At 41.2% G+C, this 14,937-nt stretch overlaps 1 protein-coding gene and 1 long non-coding RNA gene across 8 annotated transcripts in view; one reads left to right on the top strand and one right to left on the bottom strand.

The window, feature by feature from the left end:
* Positions 1 to 1,774, bottom strand: part of LOC141986237 (uncharacterized) — a 68,229-nt gene extending 66,455 nt beyond the window's left edge. The window contains exon 1 of the long non-coding RNA XR_012639235.1: positions 1,199 to 1,774. This is a non-coding gene — a long non-coding RNA (uncharacterized LOC141986237). The remainder of the gene's footprint in view (positions 1 to 1,198) is intronic.
* WDFY3 (WD repeat and FYVE domain containing 3) overlaps positions 1,422 to 14,937 on the top strand; it is a 288,188-nt gene continuing 274,672 nt past the window's right edge. For 2 of the 7 annotated variants that reach the window (XM_074950519.1, XM_074950513.1), the window contains exon 1: positions 1,672 to 1,872. The gene's annotated coding sequence lies outside the window, so the exon portion shown is untranslated. Of the gene's footprint in view, positions 1,487 to 1,671; positions 1,873 to 2,427; positions 2,447 to 14,937 lie in introns of those variants that run through there. The other 5 variants (XM_074950516.1, XM_074950517.1, XM_074950515.1 and 2 more) reach the window with 4 other exon arrangements.

Below are 14,937 nucleotides of genomic sequence, written 5' to 3'. Positions count from 1 at the left end.
CTTTGGTGATGCTCAAGAACCTGTTCCTGCTCTTTGGAATTTTACCTCTGCCTTTAATGGAATCAGGATTTGGCTGGATAGCAGCAGGGTATACAATAGCATAGTACATGCTGTTCATGGCAGCCTGAACAGGCGGAGACATTTTCCAAAGAGCCTAGCTCCTATTTAGTAGCCTAAATAACATCTGCCTTCAGAAGAGCTTCCACAGAGGGAAAACTGAGAGTTGGGAGCTGAGCACTTCTGAAAGTCTATTACTTAGGTGATTCAATACAAGCTGAGCTGTTAGTGCCAGATTTCTCAAGTGACTTGAGATGGGGGATGGACATGTACACCCTGTGCAATAAATGTACCTGCTTAGGAACTATACTTAATAAATGGAGCACCTGAATGATTGAAACAGGGCCTAATGTTGTAGCTATCCCTCAGGCCTTGCAGGTAGCTGAGCACTAATAAGAGTTTCTGCCTTGTCCCACTTAAAAATTCTCACTTCCCTGCATGGAACCTGGCAGGATCTACCTCTTAATCATGAAAATACTAAATAACACTGAAGTATGATTAATGGGAGTTTCTCAGGCATAATGTTTTCTCCTGGCCATACAATGTAGAAATAGGACATTTATTTTTGTGTGTAACATTAATCATGTTCAACTGATATTTTTCTTAAAATTAAGATGCACTTGCTTTTACAGAAAATTCAAAAGCTTCACCTTTTATTGGTGGACTATTTTAAGTCAAAGTTAAACTGGGGCTTGCTCCTGCATTGTTTTTGTTTTATAGGTATCCTCTTTGCTTTTATTTCTTCTCTCCCTTTCACTTGGTAAACAAATTTCTCAAATTTGACTTAAATTTTCTTCATTGACCAATAACTGGTAAGTGAGAGGGTCTGTCTGTTCTTTAGACCTGAAACTTTGGTTATTAATTTCATGTCTGTTTCAGGTGTCTATTTCTCTTAAGTACTGCCAGGTAGTTTCACTATGAAAGTAACTAAAGCTGTTGTCCTATCAGAAACCAGTTTTCCTCTGTCTTCATACTTTTACCAGAATAAAAATTTAAGTATTAAAATGTCATACATCAGTATGTAGAAAGAAGCATAGTACTAAAGCTGATACAGTTCTAACCTTGTCATGTGTAAAGATCAAATTTTAAAAATATTCAGCTAATTATTTTCACTACTTAGTGTACCAAATACAGTTCTCACCAATTGGATATGAAATATGGTATGTTTAGGGGAAGCCCCTATTTTCATTTTCATTTTCCTCTTGCTTAAGGAGAAGGCACTGCTGCTTAAGCTTTGTAGAGAGGGTGTTTCTGCTCCAGGTGCAGTACCTCCAGTTCTCTCTTTCAGTCACATCCGTTCCTCAACAGCGGCGGGATGCTTCAGCTCAAAAGCGTTCATGTCCATGAGCTCGAGTTGCAGAACCTGCTCCGTGAGGATACAGGAGACATATAAAAATCGCCAGACGGAGTTACAGCCGAAGTATCGACAGTAAGAGGGCGCATCTAGCTTCCTCCTTGAGGAAAAGCAGCATGTATTTCGGTCGTTGGGAGCTGCTGGAAAGCGATCCTGTTTACCGTCCTCCTTGCTGCAGCAATTTGATGCGGTGTTTTTCAACGTGACGGCCCCAGGGCGCCCTGCAAGGGCTAGCAGGGGCGATTTGGGCTACGGGGGTGGGCAGGGCAACATCTGCGTCTCCCACAGTCCTTTCCCCAGGCCGTTCAACAACCATTTTGCAGTCACCCAACGGCTGATTCCGTTGCTGTGCCAGGCTCGGGCTGGCTGCAGAGCAGCGCTCGGGGGTGCCCCCGCGAAAGGCGTGAGGCAAGGGCCGGGTGGCTGAGGGGCTACGGCGCAGTTCGACGCCCCCAGGAGCAGTAAGTAGCCTGGCGGGGAAGGGGCACCCGAAACCCATGCTGTGGCGAGCCCTCAGAGCGGGGCGGTCTCCGGGCTGCGGCGGGCGGCTGCCGAGCTCTCCCGAAGCAGGCCGCGGGAGCGGGAAGGAGAGAGAAGTGAGGCGGGGGCAGGTGGCCCGCGCCCAGACGGCGCTGGGAGAGCCCCGGCGCTGTGGGACTGGAGCGGGGTCAGGGAGCGCTCCGGCGCGGGGAGGAGAGAGGCGGGGGGAGGGAGGGATCCAGGCGGGAGGCGGAGCGGCGGGAGGAGGCAGCGCTGGGAGCCGGGCACTCGGGAAGCGGAGGCGGATTAAAATGGCCACCGGCAGCTCCGGGGAGCGGCCCCGGCGGCTCCTGGCGCGTCCACTCGGTCCGGCCCGCTCCTGATGGGGGAGAGAGGCCAGCGGGGCGTAGAAGAAGCAGCAGCGGCGGCCGAGCGCGGGGCCCACCGGGCCGCAGCGGGGGAGCCCGCCAGGGAATTTTCTGCGGGAGCCGCAGCCTCGGTTATTTAAAATAACAGCCCCCCCCCATCCCCCTCGGACCCCGGACCCCCCACCCGGTGAGTGCCGCCGGCCGCTTCGTGTGCCGCCGGCCCGGGCCCTCCCCCCGCGGGCGGCGGCGGCTGGCTGCGCTTTGTCGGTCTCGGTAGCCCCCCGCCTCCCCTGCCGGCCCTCCCCATAGGCCGCGGCGGCTCCGCTGCCTGGTTCCCAGGGATGCTGCGTCGGGAGCTGCCACCATCCGTCCGCGCCCTGCAGCCGCCCGGGCTGGGGAAGGGGGCCTCAGGGATACGCGGGGAAGGGGCAGCTGGCGACCCTGGGGAGCGGGGCCTGGCTCGGGGGGCGAACCTGGCGTGTCCTGCCCAGTGAAGGGCAGGTAAAGCCTGGCTCCCCTGGCGGGGAGAGACCTGGGAGGGCCGGCAGAGCCGCGGCCCTGCAGCGATTTCGTTAACCCTCTGCCTGCTGCCCTTTGTTGTTCCCCGGCAGGGTTGTGCCCCCCGGTAGAGCCCAGGGGTAGCGGTGCCTCGCGGCCCGTTCTCCCCTCCCGCGCCGCCTCACGGGCAGTACCTTTGTGTTTGGTCTGTGGGAAATGGCGTGGCCTTGGTTGGGTGTCACAGGCGTGTTTGGCTCACGGGGTGCTCCTGGCGTGGTTGCCCTGGGAGGGGAGGAGGGAGTGGAACCTGGATTAAAAGCAAGGAGGTGTTGTATGCATGTCCCCACAGGGGGGTGAGAGAAGAGTCGTTTGGGGGGGGGGGTTCATTTATGGGGGATCGTTATCCAGAGTTCCAGTTCTAGGATAAATTACAGATGTGTGGCTTTTTCCAGAGGAACTTTACTTCTAGGCCACAATCCTGTAAACTCAGCTGCCGAGGTTGACCCCTGCACCTGCCTAGAGCCCTGCTGGCTTCAGAGTCGATGTTGAGTCTTCACATATAGGTCGACTTGAAGGATTAGGACAGGACCTTTTGCAGGCTTGATGGCTGCACGGGAGTGTTGGATATGTCCATGTGGGGAACATCCTAAAAAAAGCAGAAATACAGCGGTGCAAAGAAGGAAAAAATCTTCCTTTTGCTCTGTAGGTTTCACAACTCCATCTAGGTGAAATGTTTCACTGAAGAGTGTGGTGGTCAAAGACTTGAATGTAGGCATTGCATAATGTTTTTGTCTTTGTGGGTTCCAAATTGTGTTCTTTTAACTTTTTTTTTGTTTTGTTTTTTTGCATGTACATTGAAGCAAATGGGACTTAAACATGTGCTAAGTGTGTTGCTGAATCAGGGCCTAAATGTTGCCTTTACTTGTTTTAATTAATATTTGTAAAACAATGGAGAAAATTGATAGAACATTCAGGCACGTTTTTCTTCAGGTGGTTGGATAAATATTTTTAAGCTTTCCAATACATGGAAGACCCTGGGAGCCTTAGCAGACAGATGATGAGTGTAAATAGCAAAAGATTATTGTGTAATGACTTTTTTTTGTTTTAGTTTTGCTTTTTATCTGTTTAAAAACATAAGACCATTGTTAAGTGTTTTATGTCAGGCATCATTTACAAATATCTCATTTTATTTAAGCTCTTCAATAGACAAAGGTAATGTACACTAAGCATAGGAGGTAAAAACATCCAGAATGGTGGCATAAATACTGTAAATGAACCAAACCCACTTGCAGTGTGTGTAGGACTAGTCTAACTAGATTGTATAGGAAAAATAGTTTCAAATAAGCATTTCTATCTCCTGTGGTTAGAAGCCTTCAAAACATAATTATGGGGAGCCCTGAGTAAAAACAAACCAAACTAGTAATAATACAGTTATATGTAACTTTCTTCACTTTCAGCTTTACTGTACTATTAAACACACATCCTTAGAATCTTTCAGTCTAGGAGAACCACATAATCAGGTCTTAAATTGTGGCAGATGTGGCCATGTTGCATCCTTCAGTGAAAATATCCTCAAGTCCTCCTAAATCCAATGCAGTGTACATCATTTACTAAACAAGGCAATGTGGTGGTTTCATGTTCTTCCTCAGAATGTGTAGGTGTACACACAAAGACAAAACAAATGTGTGTTATCATTAAAGTAGAAAGCAGGGCTATGTCGTTGAGCAGACAGCAATATTGAGTCTCCATTTGTATACACAGCTAAAGTTCATAGTATTTTATTGAGTATATGTCTCAGTTAAGACAATGATTACTTTTGAAAATTCCTAGCATAAATCACAACAATTGAGTCATAATTCCAGAGCCTTCTGGCTTCCTTCTGTTTTCCACCTATTGGTCTGCCAAGCATCAGGCCTCCTCTGCAGAGAAGATGTAGTAAGTGTGTCCACCATAGGAAATACACAGTCAGCAAAAAGAATAGCATCTTATCTAGTATTTTTCAGAGGTTGTTTTTTATGTCCCCTAAAAACTCTTAACACTTGATGCAGTGTAGTCAGGGAAGCACTTGTTCCATTTCCCAACATATAATAAATATTTCGATCGTTTCTCAGGCTCACTGAATAATTCACGTCTGGAGATTCAAAAAGGGACTGCTGATTAACACACTTGCAGTCACCTTTTAGCCCTCAGTTTTCATGAACAGCAAGAAACCCAGAGTCCAGACTACCGGATATCAGAAAAATGATGTACTTCTGGAATCAAGAATCTTTTTTTTTAAGTTCTAAGTTAACAGAACTTTTGGATTCCAATATGTTGGGCACTCTAATATGTTTGATATATACTGTCTTAGACTATGCATTAAGAACAGGCTAACTTTGTCAATATTTTTGTTTTTAAATCATGTTGCATGTTGTTGAACAAATGTTGATGCACTGATGTAAGTCAATACTACTTTGTAATTTTACTAAACGATTTAATACTAGCTGGTGTAGACTGACAAATCTTACAAGATATAAAGATCCTTTGGGATTGCTAATATTTAATATATAAAGATGCGTTGACAGATCATCATTAGTTGGTCCATGCTGTTTTTCAGTCATTAGTTTTAGCACTGAAATGTTGATTTGTGGTTGTCTTTTTTTTTCTTTTTTTTACTTAATCTTAAGATTTGCTTAAAATTCAATTATATCTAACTAGAAGTGGTTGAGCTAAGTAGCCTCGAGCTAAGTAGCCTTCAGCTCAGGTTTGTCTGATTTTGTTTGGTAGCTGGGCAAATACAGGACAGGTTAGGACTTTCTTGGTGTAAACTTAAGTTCATGGAAATGCCACTTTACACTTGGTTATATGGGTGAATAAAAAAGTTGTAGGAAAATAAGATTTTAATGGTTTCAGGGTATAAGATAAACATTAAATCTTACAAATCTTGGGTGGGGGGGTTACAATTTCAGTTATTTTAGCATTAGCATAGGCTAAGGCAGAGATGGGGAGATGTTTTGGCTTTATCTGACTCTCCTTGAAGTCAATAGCGGTCTTTACTGTTGACTTCAGCTGGAGTTTGGTGAGGCTTCTACTCTAAGAGAAAACTCATGACAAGCTTTTCTTTTTACATGGTGGTGCTTCAATTTTTATTTGTTTTAGAGTGGTCCATTGAGGCCCAGTGAGCATCGGGTTATCTCCTTGTGCTAAGTGCTGTATATTCATTCTAATCTTAGTGAATCAGATGTGCATTGCATTTTGGATTTATAGTATGCACAGGCTTCTAACTGCTAAAATGGGCACCCTTTTTATTATACTTGAGTTCTGCAGTTTTTTTGTGTTTTGGAAGACTCGTCCTCTTCCTAAAATAACCTTGCCCAGGCTTGTAAACATTTGTGGAAAAAGACATGACCAATGCCATTCAACTGACGAGATGCATTATAGACTCTGTCTTTGGCTGTGGGCAGCTCTTCTGAAGCATTCGGTATTGGTACTGCTGGAGACAGGATTGATTAAATAGGAGTCTTGTACATACATGTTGGGCACAGAGAAAAATCCCCACAATTTATTTCCTTCCCTCTTTCTCTCCCTGACCTCTTTATTTTGTAGTTGTGTTTAGAAGCCAGTTAGCTATGGCTGATGGTTTTTCATTGAGTTGACCTGAATTTTATTTCTTGTATGTATGTGTTTTTAAAGATAAGTCATGGCATTCAGCCAGGCTTCTGCAGACCAACTATGCAGGGAAGCAGCACTGAAGAAGGAGGCAGTAGCAGGTGTTCTGTCTGGTGCTACTGGCTGCTGCTGGAGTGAACCTCCAGGCACTGAGTAGAGATTTTTAAATATTTGTAAATTATTTTTATTGGTTTCTATTGCAAAATAAAGGACACTTTGTTTTAAACAATGTTGTCTTTGACTCTTGGCACCTCTTGCTATAAGCATGTGACTCTTCCCTCTTTTTCCATGACCAGACAGTGATTATTTTCAAATGATTTACTATGACAAACAGGCCCTAGTTATAGTTTACCAAAATATTTTATGATCACACTTGCCTGGGAGATACTTAAAACTGTAGGAAAATCTATCAGTTTGCTATGTCAGAATAACTTTTTAGCAGCCCCTTAAAACTGAGCTACTGTAATCATTTCAAAACCTACAGTTTGAAAAATGTGATCAGATCTTTCACTTCTGTATTGCAAAATACATTACTAGATAGTATAAATCTTCACAAATTTTCATTTTCAGTATCTTTAAGGTAGACATCTTCAAAGCATATACCTTTTATGTGTTTTTTTTAAAAAAAGACAACAGACCATTCCAAATAATTGTTGTCTTCAACTAGTCTCTGTAGATGTTTATATCATAAGAATCTATAATAATTATTAATGAATGTCCTAATTGTTGTCTTGACTTTTGCAATTGAAAGTTGTCTATAATTTCCTTTTTTTTTTTTTTTTTTTTTTTTAATGTGGTTTGATCCTTAAATGGTGGTGGTGGGAGTTTGGGCTGTGTTTTTGTTTTACAGTAAGTGAGCACTACTTGTATCTTCAGCAATTCACTGCTGAGGTGCCAGGAATGTATTGAGTTGCATGCTAGAAAGCACAAACTGTTGGGCAATAAGAGATACAGCACTTAATGATTTCCAGACAACCTTCAAGAAATTTTTTAAAGTTTAAAAGTACCTGTCCTTCATGACTCCGGAGCTAAAAACCCTAAAATAATGTTTAGTGTTTTTTAAAAAATGTTTGGGGATTTTGAAGTATTAGTCTTCAATTATAAACACTTGTGAGCAAGGAAATTCATCATTTTGGTCACCCAAGCAGTCATAACTATCCCGTAGCAATGGTCAGAGAACCAGAAGAGACTCTGATCATTTTATCAAGAAACTCAAAATTCTTCAGCCATGTAAAGTGCTAGTGTAGACAAGCCCTTGGATAAGTTTGCCCAAAAGTGAAATGCCGCCACCTCTGCAGTGCAATATAGCACAGTATTACATATTCAGCAATTTAATGAAGATCACCATATTGAATTGGAATTACATGAGTAATATTTAGATAGGGAGATTGTAGTTACCTAAATTGGAATTTTCCGGGATGCTTGGATTAATTTATGCTTCCAGAAAGCACAGTGGATTTTCAATAACTGAAAGTAGTCAGGACTTAGTTTTGGCACATTATCTGAAAGGTGTCATCTCCAGCAATTCAATTCCTTAAACTCCATATTGAGGCATTATATTAATGTTGTCTTGGCATAACTATTGCCATATGCTCTCCGTGCCGTATACTGAATCATTAATACTATTTACGGCAGCAGCTTGCTTCCCTTGGAGGCTTTGCACCGTAATACTGGCCACTTCATACTCTGATTAGTTTGAGCTAGGATAAAATTGTAAGATGTGATGTAGATGAAGTCTTAAATGGACTCGTATGTTAACCAGTTCGGTGGTTGTGCACAAAAATTCTTTGATAATGTGTTTGAACCATTGCAGTGTAAAAAGTGGTGCTCTTTTTGGTTTCCTGTTATCTGTGAGGTTGTCTACTCTAGTGGGTGACCTATGTTGGATGGAAATAGGGGAAAACCACATGAAAAATAAGGGACAATACTTGAATTTAAAGGGCATTTTAGAGAAACATAATTTCACTTAGCTTATTGTGCATTCTTCTCTCAAGTGTACAATCTATTGCCTTCAAGTGTGTAATACAATTATCATAAGCTTCAATTTAACATTTAAAGTAATGCATATTAGTTTTAAAACATTTAATACATCTTAAAATAAGGGATGGGTGATCACACTAAGGGATCCTTCTCTAAGGGAGAAATCAAAGAAATAAAGACTCGTCTTAAAAAAGGGGACGAGTGGTCAAAGTAAGTGTGTGGAATAAGTTTTGATGAAAAGCATGGAACCTGGTTAAACATTTGAAAATATCTTGGCAGGTATTGGCAAGAAACTTCTTCACAGGCTATTGATACTGAAGTTGGAAAGTTGTATTTGGGAGAAAAATACTGAATTCTCTGTGAGGCTTGGAAAATGTGTGTTGGAAGTGATTTTTGTGCTCTTGACCTTGAGAATATCTGCTTTGCTAGCAACCCATATGTTGTGTGGAATTAATAGCTTTCACATGGTAGGCATCCCCTTGTTCATCTGCTGTGTTTAAGATAATTGCTGTATACAGGTTTGAACTCCCTACTGAATAGTTAAGACAACACATAGTCATAACGTCTATAGGATCATCTGATAACTGATTAGACATGTTACTTAAGAGTTTTATTGTTACTCTGGGTTTATGCAAATGGATAACATATACATTGATTTTTCTTTATGAAGTCTGTTTACTGAGTAATCTCAGTTGTGGAAAGGTAGAGTTGGTAGAGAATGCCTCAACACGTTTGCCACAATATGCCTTAAGACATTTGACTTAGATGTTGCATCTATTAAATGCAAAAATAGCATTACATTAAACTTAATGTTGCAAGATCAATATTATGATGATTTCATAATGAAAATAAATCCAAAAATTAAGGTGGTTCCAGCAATGTGAATTTGGCCACTTTGCATATGCTGCATGTCTTGCATTATGGATTCATGCAGAGGAGTAAAAGAGGAACAGAAAAATGCCATTTAAAAAAATGAACTTGGCTGAACAGTGTTGGCTGATGAACCTTAGTAAGTGGAATTTTCTGACTCCTAAATATGTTGTTTCAATCCTCTATATTGCTTTGTTGCTGGTCTTCTTGTATCTAATTTGATTGGTAGTTTTTTTTTTTTAAATGGAAAAATAGTAAGGAAGAAATTTGTAATGAGTGCATTATGGATAGGCAATGCTTTTTATATATTTAAATTCTTACCTGTAAGAATCTTAGGGAAGTGTGGGTTTTAACTCACCCTGAATTTAAAAAGTAGCTTGAGGGGATTTTCTAAAACCAATTCTCCCCAGATCATCCTAACTATTGAGGGGGCTATTCCACCTTTCTGTCTGTGCTTCTTTTTGAGGCTGGTCTTTGCCATAAACTCCAGTACCTTGTGCTGCACCTATCTTTGCTTAGTGGGGCTGTGAAATTGACATCATTTTTGACAGTTTTTCTGATAACCATGGGGTTCTGCATAACACCAGCATATCACGGACACTTCTGTCATTGCTTCAGCTTCATTGTCAAAACCGTTGTATCTGCAACTGCAGGAGCCTTCAGTCATTTTCCCCTCAACTGCCCACCACAAAACCCCAAATGTACTTTCAGCACTAAAGTGAATAGGATAAAATCTTCTAGAAAGTGACCTACTGGATGATTCATCAATTTCTTTCATCATCCCTGAAATTAGGGGAGGAAATTGCTGTAGGGTGGGAGAAGGGGAGAAAGCAAACAATGCCAAAATACAGAAGAATTGGCCTATTCTTTTTTCATTTAGAAATCTGACTATACTTAGGAAAAAAAAATCAAAATTGAAGTATTCAACTAATAAAAAAATAATTCGCACAACCTGAAAAGGTAAGGAGTAAACTTAAATGAACATGCATAACAACATATTATAAACAAGATATGGGAAAGCAGCTTCTTCGGAAGTATGAAAACAAGCTGTCTCACACAGTAAGTTAGCCAGTCCCCATAACCAGTAGCTTAGTTTTCCCCACAGTGTACTATAAAAAACATTCACATACTTTATTACAAAGTTCATTGAGGGGTACCAGCAGCCAACTGTTTGCATAAACTCTAAAAATGAAGGTATGTTTACACACACTGCAGTAATGAGCATGACTACTGTCACTTCCGCAGAATAGCAGAAATTCTGGTACTTCCAGGAATACCATGGGCCTGTCCCTGCCTGTATGACCCTGCCCGCATGACCTGCAAGATCACTGTGGCAGGATAGAGTGTCACTCTCTTCAAAATGGCATTGTGTATGTGAGAGATACCAGACAAAACCACACACAGTTTAATATCAATACCAGTACCAGACAGGGAACAAACCATTTAAAAATAGGACTGTCTGGATTAAAACCAAATGAACGGCCTGTCATAGAGTCATAGATATTAAGGTCAGAAGGGACCATTATGATCATCTAGTCTGACCTCCTGCAAAACGCAGGCCACAGAATCTCACCCACCCACTCCTGCGAAAAACCTCTCACCTATGTCTGAGCTACTGAAGTCCTCAAATCATGGTTTAAAGACTTTAAGGAGCAGAGAATCCTCCAGCAAGTGACCTGTGCCCCATGCTACAGAGGAAGGCAAAAACCTCCAGGGCCTCTTCCAATCTGCCCTGGAGGAAAATTCCTTCCTGACCCCAAATATGGCGATCAGCTAAACCCTGAGCATATGGGCAAGATTCACCAGCCAGAGATACCCAGGAAAGAATTCTCTGTGGTAACTCAGATCCCACCCCATCTAACATCCCATCACAGGCCATTGGGCCTATTTACCATGAATATTTAAAGATCAATTAATTAATCTATGAATCTATGTACCACTGGTTCAGAAAGTACAGTAGGTGTTAGTTGTGTGTGCTACAGTAAAGGGTGCAGAACTGTTTCTACTATAACTCCCCTCACATGCTCATAATGAGGGCGGCAAGGAGAGGGGAAGGAAGAGATTTGTTCACCAATGAGGAGTCTTTCCTAAGAGAGTGTGGTGGTCTAAACCTTTTTATTATTATTTTTTTGGCAGAGTTTCAGCTTTAACTTAAAAAAAAAAAAAAAAAAAAAAAAAAGTTCTAGCCCTCACCATAGCAAATTTAATTTTCCAAAAGTGAAATGAGTACTGTTTTCTTAAGTCTGCAGACAGACAGCTCTAGTGCCATTGCTACTGCTCACAGCTTTGTGAAGGTGGTGAAGCAGTAGCAGGTTGAGGGGAAATGGAGGCTACTCAGAACTTTCTGGAGGCAATTCCTGCCTTGTTTCTTGGAGGTCTTGGCAGGCCCTTTTAAACTGGTGAAGTCCCACTGTGAAGGTGGGACAGGATTAGGAGACGTTTTGTGGGAGCCTTTTTACTCACTGAATGCTGAGGCATCTAGATCTACTGAAGCACCCTGTGTATTGATGTGGCTTGCGGGGGGAGGGCAAGGGCAGAAGTTAATGGATCTGCTTCTACTTGGGTCATTTTGCCATTCCCCACCTTCCTTCCCACCATCCCTCCGCATATGTGTGTGGTGGGGGGTAAGCATGCTTGTCGATTTGCTTTTCTACAGTATTGTTCATGTGTGTTCATAAACTCTCAATCGTAAGAAACAGTGATGAATTAGGTTTATTTAAACTCATTTTTGGTGATACGTTGTTTCAGCTGATAAAGTTGAATATCATGTTAACTAAAGGTTGCTTATTGTCTCTAACACTGGAGCTGACAAATTCTTCTTAGAATAATTTCTGAAACTGAAACATTATGATTAATTAGTTGCAACAAATGAGCTGAGATTAAAAAGAGGAGGGCCAAAAGGGAGTTTTTAAAATAAAGTCTCCTCTCCATGTTACTTGTACTGGGTTATTTGGGTATCTTGATAGGGAGATGCTGTTTTAAAAATTGTTAAGGACAGAAAGATTAGGGCTTGGGGACTTTTTTGAAAGAGAAATTACAGGAACTAAATATGCCTACCTTGGTTAGAAGATATGACCATTTCCTGCAATATCTTTGGGAGATACTACTGTAATAAATTAATGTATCATTGTGGGCCAGGGATTGTATGCAATTCCATGAGGGAGAGTGACTACAGCTCCTCCACAAATGAAGAACAGTGGGGGGTGATTAAGCAAATTCACTCATATGATATATCCAGATAAGTACCACCATCTGGAGAGGCTTGCATATATGATCTCAAACTGGATTCTCCAGAGACCACCAGACAAATAAAGGAGTTCTGGAGAAATACCCTGAATTTAAACTCATTCAGGCCTTCTTTCTGAATGAGCAAATGGACCGGACCTTCTGTCCAAAGCGGGTGGAGGGGTGGGCTATCCTTCCTGGGAAGGGGTTGGAAGGACTTTGGCCTATTGAAGCCCCGTAAGACTGATTGGTGACGTCTGGCAAGCTTTTAGCATGCAAATAGGAAGTCTTATTAGTTTTTTAAAAAAAGATTTCTCTGCAGTGCTTTCACTTAGAGCTGTGTGGTAACTTGTGAGTGCTGGTGATTACCAGCCTATTCAGGGAGTCTGGCTTGCTGGGAAAATCACAATGTAGGAAGGGAGCTGTGCAGCCTGGAAATATCCAAGAGGGAGAGAGCCGTGGGTTTCCACCCAAAAGGGTTGACGGCTGAAGAGCCAGCAGCCTAGAGGGGGTGCCTTTGGAGGATCATGAGGGGTGGGGAATACAGGCGCATTTGCCCTGAACTGTGACATAGGTGCTGGACGCTTTGAGAGACAGATTACAAGAATTAAATAGGCCTAGGTTGGCCAGAAAATAACTAAAGGAGATACAACAATTTGTCACCTGTTTTTTGGATTATATGCAATTTTCATCATAAATGTTATAAAGTGTGGATGAGAGGAATTTATTGTTAGGGTGGTAAATTTGAATGACAACTTTTCAAGGCAGATATATAAAAAGCTGGATGGTGTAAAATGCAAATAAGGGAGAAGTGATTAAAATGGATTAAGGCGAAAAAACAGGTGTAATGGGATGACTTCAAACAAATCACAGTATAGACTGAGCATGGTGAACAGTTGACTAAGTAAGATTTGTTAAACTGGAAAAGTAAAAACCATTACTCAAGTTGTTGTTAATTAGACAGAAGAAAGCACTAGATGCTGTGCTCAAACAGTCCTGTGCTGCCATGGAGCTGAAGTAGTTGGCCTAATAGGTCTTTTTCCTCTCTAATTTGTTTGAATGCTAGACACTATGGAATCTTCACTGCTAGGGAAAAAAGTTACCTCGAGACCTGAATTTGTAACAAAAAGGATTAATATTTTTATTTCAAACTAATGTTGTTTGCCTCAGACTCAGATGGCAAAAGGTCTGAGTGGCAAAAAGATGGCATGATTTTGGAGGTCTTGAGGTTGGCAATACTGAGAGTGCCCCCACCTCCAAAAAAAATATTGCATGAAGAACTTCCATTTTTTCCCGTTCCCTATTGTTCCTACTTTTTGTGCCCTTTAAAAAACTAATACATTGTGGACTTCTAATTTGCCTTCGGTTTTTGAGCTGTTAGGCCTCACTCAGGTTGTATTTTCAAGCTTTTCTCCACAAAGTCTAGAGATGTACTTTTATTTTTAAAAAAAGCAGAGGTTCTCACATAACATGAGTCTAAGCTCTAGGGTTTTAAGAGAAACCCCAAATAAATTGAGATATATGATAAAATTGCCAGAGTTGACAACATTGCTTCTTACTACCTGTTCCCTCATTAATAATGAGTGAAAATATTTAACTTCAGGTTATTAGGAAGTTTAGTTAGGTTTGTGGAGGTAAAAATGAGTCTCTAAAAATAATTTCTGAGATAAAACTGGATAGTGTTTTTCTTTGAAATAGTCATATGGATACTGGAACTGATGTATTTTTGGTATGCCATCACAATTTAATTGCTCATGCTCTGTAGTCAGCAACATTTTTAGCAATGAACTACAATTCAGATATAAAAACCTCAGTCTCTGAGGATTTCATCTAAGAGGATGTTGGTATGCCTGTTAATTAGGTTTGTGAACGTTTCTTGTTCACAATTTTAAGCAAAGAGACTAAAGTATTAAAGATGCATTTTTAAATTAGATTTTGAGTGGGGCAATAAGAAACAAGGGAATATTTCTTTAAGCTTTTCCTTTTTATGGAGAGTTAAAGGTACAATATCAGAACCTTTTCTTTTAAGTCTATTTAACTTTGAATGTGATACATTTTGGTAATTTAAGAATTTAGCTTTCCATTTCTTCTTTAATTTAGCCTTTTTTAAAGTGCTGTATCAGAAAAAAATGGATCTCTTTGCTGTAATATCCTTACAATTTATAATGCTAGCATGAATGTATAGAGCTCTGGGAATCGAGACATACTAGGAAACTGGCTGGATTCTCAGCTGGTGTAAATCAGAATATTTCCAGTGATGAGTTCAAGCAGCTGAGGCTCTGGCTTACTGTTCACTTAAAGGCACATATGTATATTTGCATGAAAAAATTGCTTCTGTGACAAGAGAAGATACGGAGCAAGTGCACACAATCAGTATTTGTGCAGTGAACCAGAATTCTGGTGTATTTGTTTGTTTTCAGTTCTTGCCCAGCAGTAGGTGTGTGTTAAATAATAAAA

Source organism: Natator depressus, chromosome 4 (assembly GCF_965152275.1).
Source record: "Natator depressus isolate rNatDep1 chromosome 4, rNatDep2.hap1, whole genome shotgun sequence".
Classification (NCBI taxonomy): Eukaryota; Metazoa; Chordata; order Testudines; family Cheloniidae; genus Natator; species Natator depressus.
Note: the sequence above shows the minus strand (reverse complement) of the source record. Positions and strands in the feature narration are given on the sequence as shown.